Genomic DNA, 8,549 nt, shown 5'->3' with positions numbered 1-8,549 from the left:
GAGTTGTCGGGCAAACGTACCTGTCCAGCAAATGGAGCTCCGGCAGCTGAGTTGTCGGGCAAAGGTACCTGTCGGGCAACTGAGTTGTCGGACAAATGTACCTGTCGGGCAAACGTACCTGTCGGGCAACTGAGTTGTCGGCCTAACGTACCTGTCGGGCAAACATACCGGACCCATTTAAAGGCACCAGGATATTAAGTGCACACCCTAGAATGTATGCAAGTGGGGGCGGGCTTACTTCGGCGGTTCCCTCCTTTTTCTTTTATATATTTTTTTAAATATCGAAGCAAAGGCAAAAAAGCAATTAAGTGCTAGTGTAGTTCTCCATATTTTTACTTCAAGGTTAGCTACATAATATACTCGGCAAGGTTTTTCTGCAAAGTCATTCACTTCCTTTCAGAGTGGGACTTGCACGAACGGTCAGCAACCGCAAATGTAGTTTTGGTTCGTGTACATCAGATTATATTTTATTTAACGTTGTAACTAATCTTACTTAAAATCACAGATTAAAGCAGAGCCGTGGCGTGCATGTAGCCGGTGTTATCGCAGGCCCAGGAAAATGTAAAGAATTAGAAAGTTGTTTCAATAAAATGACAACATTGTTAAATACGTTAATGAACACCGTTGCCGTCGAGTAGATATTGCCTAGGACATTTTTCTGCAGCCGACAGAAGCGAAGAGGGAGGCCGTTCCGCTACCCTGAAGAGGCAACAAGGGAGAAGAGGGCGCCAATGCAAGGAAAGAGCGGGGAAGGACTTTGGGACATAGTGTGCTATGGTGTTATTCATATGCCTGTTAAGGGGCCCTTGTTGCCGTTCAGATCTACCGGATCAGCCAGTGTTGTCACATCGGATTGGCGGAAAAGAGCTAAATCCCGCCTAAAATAGGAATACAATTTCTGTGAAACGACTAGAGGTGGACTGCAGAGCCAAGGCTGGATTGAACTACAACTGAGACCAGTTAGGTAATAGACGAAAATATAGTTCCTTGGTGTGATTTGTGATTTGGACAAACCTCGCTCCAAAATACTAAGTTGGCAACAGTAGTACGTACAGCTGGGTTTCCCTTTCACGAAGGAGCGGAGTTCTGTCGTCTGGTCAGTGCTCACCACACAAACGTCAAACTGACCCGAGAAAAGTGTGGTTCTTCTTCTTCCCCTTCGCACCTCATTGCAAAGAAACAGAGACAGATGAAGAATTGACAAGGGTCTACCACTATTCATTGGATTTTCGTGGTAACTGTCTCATGAGTGGTAGTTCTTTCTAGGAGTGTTTGTGGCTAAATCTCTGTGCTGATTGCAAAACAAGAACGAAATGAAGAAATATCTAGCTCGAAGACATGTTTTCTTTACGGGTAGGGGGGTGATAACGTCTATCAGGCATAATTGTCGTACTGATAGCCGGTAACACTTTTGAAAGAGTCACGCCACGCCACTGGATTAAAGCTATAATAGTGGCCAATAAGGGAAGCTCAAAGCAGGCTTCACCCAAAGTATTTTAAGTTTGCTGGAAGAGAAGTAAATTTACCATAAAATTCCACAAAATCCATTACCAAAGATTTCAGTTAACAATAATAGTGTGCTCTTACATTCACCATATTTACTATTAATGGTGTACTTGCTGAAAAGATCATGTTAAGGGCATTTAAATATGTAAGTTATGCTAGCAAATGCATTTAAAATGCATGAAATAACTTGGAAGGAGAAACTTAAAGATGATAAAAAATGCAATAAAAAGAATCCTGAAAAATGACCTAAACACAAAACAAAAAACCAGAAAATGCAACAAAATGCAAAATAAAGAAGAAAAAATTCTGGTTCTAACTGCAGTGAAACGGATTTTTATCGTTTTTAGCATTGTCTTCAAAGCCCAGAAAAAAAAATGATTTGCTATCAACTTCATAGCCCTAATTATGATCAAGAAAAGGAGTTATATGTGTTAAAAGGCTTCTTTTTAATCAAATATTGACTTAATGGGTGAGAGAAAGAAGATAAAGATTCGACATTTTTGTCATTTTGAGCTGAGATAGTCATTTTATTGCTTAAGCTAAACTGCATCAACTGACACAGAGAAAGAAAATATTCTCCTTCTGAACTTTACTTGTAGTCTGTAGGAAATATCTTTGAAGGCAACAAGGAAAACATTCCTGGAATGTTTGTCTTTTAGCTCTCAGGACCAACAAGAAGCAGCCAACATTTGAAGTAAAAAGTGTTGATACATCAACAAATACATTACTTATAATGTAGAGTACTAATGCCTGTACGTACATGAATAAAAATGCGATACAGTCGCAAAAAGCATAGCAGAGATTTCATCATATCATCACTCATCCCATCTTCGCAAATTAGCAGAAAGTGGCACAAAAAGCGAAGTAAAATGGACACTCACAAACATCCATGCCAGGATTCGAACCCGGGACTCCTTGCGTCGTAGGACGATGTGCATAGAGGGAAAGAGAAAGATTGAAAGATGGAATAAGAGAGGTGAAGAAAGATTGAGATAAAAGTGAAGAAAAAAGAATGAAACAAAGAGAGATAACAAGAAAAATAGAAATATGACGAAAGAACAGAGGAGAAATAGACAAAGAAAGGTGGAGAAAGAGGGGTAAGAGATGAAAGAAAGAAACGGAATCGTAACAGCTATGAGTATTGTAGCGCATTCTTTCATATCGACAATGTTACCGATAAGAGAGTGGCAACAGAGGCGTGTTGCACTTACAGTATTGCATTGTTTTCTTGCGAGCGAAAAAAATAAAGGAAGAAATTTCCGTCTTACTGAGAATAAAAACATCTCGTTGGTCTTTAAATGGTATTCCGTTTCCGTGTTAAGGAGGTTTCCGCTTTCATTTTCGGGTATAAAATCGGTCCGTTCTGGGGACTTTTTTACCCGTATTTACAGGTTTCCTTCTTAAAGAGGTTCCGGGATATGCAGTTTTTACTGTATAATAAAAGACAATTGCAATGTAATATTGAATGGAAGATTTTATGGAGAGGAACTTAGCAAAACTGAATACCCAGATCTTATTGAGAAAGTATTACGTAGAAAAAAACAAAAAGTTATTAGTGAAATGGCTGGGACTTCCAGAAAAAAGTTGGATTACCACAGACCAAGTAATTCTGTGACAACAACATGGAATGTGTTAAGACGTTTGCCTGATTTACTAGAAACTGGAAAGAACAATGGCGAGCTGCTCCCTGACAATCTCAGATGCCTTATTATGGCCTACGCTGTTTAGGAATAGTACTAATAGCTTGCAAAGCACAGAAGTGTTTCAAATTATCAAGCAGATGCATCTCATATAAAGAGAAGAAGAAAAGGGATATGTGACAGCACACGAGTTTATAGACGGCACTAGGAGAAGTACTCAAGCTCTACAAAGACGACGAGATCGTGCTTGCTGCTACTAATCCTTAATAGTGGGAAAGTTCCAATAAACAGTAATTATAAAAAAGAAAAGAAGAAAATGAGGACGTGGCTAAAGTTGTGCACTAAGTACCAGACGACTGCAAAGAGTTGTATGACATCATTTTATCATGGCCTTCATCCATGCAGTCTGCATGTGATCAACATTCTGATAGTGACTAGGAGTGCTCTAGAGAAAATACTTTTCAATTCATTACCTTCATGTTGCAGGTTCACCAATATTTGAAAAAAAAAAAAGTTTTGTTACCTAAAATTTACTATGTATAATTGTTAATGTAAACTTTATATTTGTTCAGAACACTTATCTTGCATTCGTTAGTAATGTAAAAATCAAATAATAACTACACTGTAATATTTAAAAACTGCATTTATTGGTTGCTACGTTCAAGTGAGAACCAAAAGGAAAACATTCCAAGATGTTTTTATAATTTTGTCTATTTACGCATGAACAAATTACAAAACGTATTGCTTTACAATTAGTGTCAGACCTTTGTATTATAATTTCACAATAGAAAGTTTTTATAAAGAAATGTATTTTGAGCCCCATATATATTTCTTTGATTTCCTAAAAATTACACTCTGTGGAATCTGTTCTTTTTTCTCTCACCCATTTAATTGTGAAAAATGGCAATTTTCATTAAGCAAGCCGCTCACCGAGGTAAATAAGATGCAATAGGCTTACATGACATTAATTCTATTGCACAATTCAAATACAAAACGTGCTACATTTTCTGTTACCAAAACAATAGATTCCCAAACTAGACTTACTTGACATGAATTGTGATAAAAAGTTCAAATACAAAATGTGGTTTATCTTTTGTCAGCAAAAATAGATTAGCAAACTTCGTTTTAAGTGCTGAAACGCGAATTTGTTCAGATAAAATTATTTCTATTGAGTGAAACTGCGTTCATTATCGCATGATGTAACAGGAGTATATTTCTATTTAAAATATGTAACGAATTTCACTGCGACAGCTCTCTATTGTTGTTCTCTATTGTTGACATGAATGTTAGAATAACAAATGCACTGTCTATTGTCAAGATCTAAAATAAAGAAATAGTACAAAACAAGCAGAATACGGATAGACCTTTGGTATTTAACACAAAAAGAGAAAATGTAGTAACAGCATGTATGTGGAATAATATGTACCAAAATGTTTGAAATTATATGTTAAAATAACTGTGCCAGAAGCTAATGGAAGCTATGGAAACTAAATATACACGTATCATTTTCGAAGCCTACATACCACGATTCGCAGAGATAATACAAATAACATTGATTTTAGCATCATGTAAATAAACAGGGTGGCTCAAAAAGTCACTTAACACCCCCGGTACAAGGCCACTGCAGCGCGCAACATGGAAATGGTGATGACCAATTGTTATCAGGCCAAGGGGGAACCACATTGACGCCACCCGCGCGGTCGGCGGCCATCTTGAATTCAACTTGAGAATTTTAAATGGGAAGGGGGGGGATATGATATATCATATCAGGCTAGAATTTCAGGAGAAATGCAATGGTGAAGATTTTATTTGACGTATCTTTAACCAGTAAAAAGTTATGACTGAATTCTTGTACCAATTTGCTCCTTTTCGAGGTGTTAGAAAAATGACTTAAAATATGTTTAGCGCATCGGTAATGCATCGAGATCAAAGTGGTGTCTAGGGAGAGAAGTTCGCAAGCCATTTTACACGATTTTAATCGGATACATCCACGAAGAGCTGGGAATTATGAATGGTTGTCGCGAACAATTTACAGTGTGACGCTTCCATTGAATTAAAAGTTCTTCACAGTGAGAAGGCTAATGTTTATGTTCATAAGGAAGTTCATAAACACAATATGCGACCCTTGTCATCTGATAACTAACTTTGGAAAGAAACTGCTTCACAACGTTCCCATAGTGCTCTGGTGTTCCTCCCTATTGAAAAGACTCTGTAAAAAGTACCTTCTTCCATAAGCAAGGATGAAAAAACTGTTTATTTAACAAATCCAAGTAGACCTAAGCATTTAAGGTTCCGTCGATGGAAAATTGACTAACCAATCGTGTTCCACACAGCACGCCACACCATTAACTTACCAGCACTAACCATTCAGCTTTGATCTGTCGAAAATGGGTTATCAGATAAAAAGCATCGAATATTCTGTTTATGAACTTCCTTATGAACATAAACATTAGCCTTGTCACTGTGAAGGACTTTTAATTCAATGGAAGCGTCACACTGTAAATTGTTCGCGACAACCATTCATAATGCACAGCTCTTCGTGGATGTATCCGATTAAAATCTTGTGCAATGGCATGCGAACTTCTCTCCCTAGACATTACTTTGATCTCGATGCATTACCGATGCGCTAAACATATTTTAAGTCATTTTTCTAACACCTCGAAAAGGAGCAAATTGGTACAAGAATTCAGTCATAACTTTTTACTGGTTAAAGATACGTCAAATAAAATCTTCACCATTGCATTTCTCCTGAAATTCTAGCCTGATTTGATATATCATATCACCCCCTTCCCATTTAAAATTCTGAAGTTGAATTCAAGATGGCGGACATCAAGATGGCCGCCGACCATACGGGTGGCGTCAATGTGGTTCCCCCTTGGCCTGGCAACGATTGGTCATCACCATTTCCATGTTGCGCGCCGCAGTGGCCTTGTATCGTGGGTGTTAAGTGACTTTTTGAGCCACTCTGTAGTATGTATTTATACGAGGGAGAGTCAAATGTAGCTAAATCTTAATTTATTTTTCTCTATTTTATCTAGTAGATTTCTTCATGTAAAGTTGCACAAATTGCTGTATTTTAGCATAGACTCGTTGCTGATCCACATATATTTTTTAAGTCTCAGTTAGTGCTTGTATACTTCAGGAAGAAGAATATTTGGAATCTATGTACAGTCACTTATGAGCCACCGTGAATGCCTTTCCACTCATGTGCGTGCGGACTGAGGCCATTGTCGAACTTCCGCCTCTGGCGTGATAAGCAACTAAGCATGCATAGAGACGCCGTAGAATGTCTATACGTTTTAGGCTTCCAGAGGGTAAGAAATCACTACTCTTCGCTTGTGCATGTGTATGGAGCAGTGTTGCCACAATCTGTAAGCACAATTTCCCTTTGCAAGGGGTAAATTTTCCCTTTCTCGCCCATTTTTCCCCTTCATCTAAATAATAATTATTATTATTGATATTAATAATAATAATTAAATATTATCGTTGACCCATGTTCATTTGTACAAAATGTTTAACTTTTAAATGCTACGACGCCAAGAGTCCCAGGTTCGAATCCCTACCTGGGCATGGCTGTTTGTAAGTGTCCATTCATAAATTTCATCATACCATCACTCATCCCCATCTTTGTAATTAGCCAAAAGTGGCAGAAAAGCGAAGTAAAATAAACCAAATCAATAAACAATAAAATCAATAACTTTTAAATGTTTTTCGGAAGATTTAGGTTTTATTGCAAAACCAAGCCAATTTTTTTTCGTTTTGAGATGAAAGGTAAAACTATGTTAAAGTTGGCAACTGAAGATTTTCATCAGTAAAAAGCAAAAGACACAAACAGAGATTGAATTTAGGGAGGCCAATGCCCCTTGTCTTCATCACACCATCAGAAGAAAATGAAAAAAATATTCTGCACAAAATGCTGTTCTAACAGCACAGACAAATTTGTCTGTGGTTCTAGTAAGGCGCAAATATGAAGAGTTTGTGTGGAAAATCACATTTTTGCCTCCTCATCAAAATCTTTAAGTTCGCGCATGGGTATACACGTTTTATTTAAATATATATATATATATATATATAGTACATACCTGAGCAAATGTTCCATTCTAGTAAATTTCATATATTAGGTGGAAACTTCTAAAACACAGCAAGTTTTTTTTTATTAAAATTTAATCCATTGAATCTGAGAAGTATTGTTGGTCACTTCTTCCCTCTCCGCACGGAATTTTTAAAGTTGTTTCCGCGGTGTTTTTTCATCTTCCGATAATTCTCCACGATGTTTTCTAATATATTCTGGAGTTGCAGATCGTTTCCTTTGCTTTGCTTGTTCTTCCATCGTCCAAGACGGGCACAGCCTTCCACCATACACTCGCACACGATGAATAATCCAGTGTTCATTGAGGACTGAAGTAAAGATAATTTGCGACAAAGAAAACTTTATGGTTTGCACGTGTAGTGCTTAAGGCAAAATTCAGAGAACCGTGGAAAGCTTTATATAAACAATACCCTCGGACTCCCACTCCCTAAGCCGGTACATAAGCATGAATGGTCAAAGACATCCGGCCCCAAACAGTAGCCAGATGTGGATCAACCCAAATTCCACCCTTCCTCTCAGAACAAAGTATACAACAAAATAAAATAAAAAAAGTTATCATTTTCAAAACTGGAATTAACATTAATTAACATTAATATATTTAATGTTGAGTTTGTCTTAAAATTTCCCTGAAAATTCGATATATTTCATCGAATTTCCCTTTTCCCTTTAAATTATCTCCAAATTTCCCTTCAAAAATGGAAATTTCCCTTCATGTGGCAACACTGGTATGGAGGAGGCGCCATCTTTAAAATTACAAAAGTCGTGTTGTGAAGCTCAGTTGATCAGTGTTGCAGCCTTGAGGTCATTTTGTAAATAACAGTAGCTACCTCATGTAAATTTGAGCTGTTTACAGTTTGTCCTGTAATTTTTGTCGCACTTTTAAGGATTTCATTTGACTTTCCCTCGTATATAAATCCATTCCCAGGTAATGATTTTCGAAATTGGATCATTTTACTTCATTTTCTTTCAATTCCGATAATTTTTCGTCGCTTTTCTTCCTCTTGCTTTAACTTGCGACAACGAATGGTTATGATTTTTTCGAAATATTTCAGTTTATGAAGGTATGCTGTTTTATTCCTGTGTATTCCAGGTATCTGCGAAGCCTGAAGTGTAGAGAATAACATTCAGGAGAAAAATCGATCAGAAATTGTAAATATTATTATTTATATCAGTGAGATGATGTTGCTGATTCTGGAGTTGGCAACCTGATTTCCTATGAGTTGGCAACCTGATTTCCTATGAGTTGGCAACCTGATTTCTTATGGGTTGGCAACCTGATTTCTTATGGGTTGCCAACCTGATTTCCTATGAGT

Source organism: Lepisma saccharinum, chromosome 9 (genome assembly GCF_977018435.1).
Source record: "Lepisma saccharinum chromosome 9, izLepSacc3.1, whole genome shotgun sequence".
Taxonomy (NCBI): domain Eukaryota; kingdom Metazoa; phylum Arthropoda; class Insecta; order Zygentoma; family Lepismatidae; genus Lepisma; species Lepisma saccharinum.
This window is presented reverse-complemented; position numbering follows the sequence as displayed.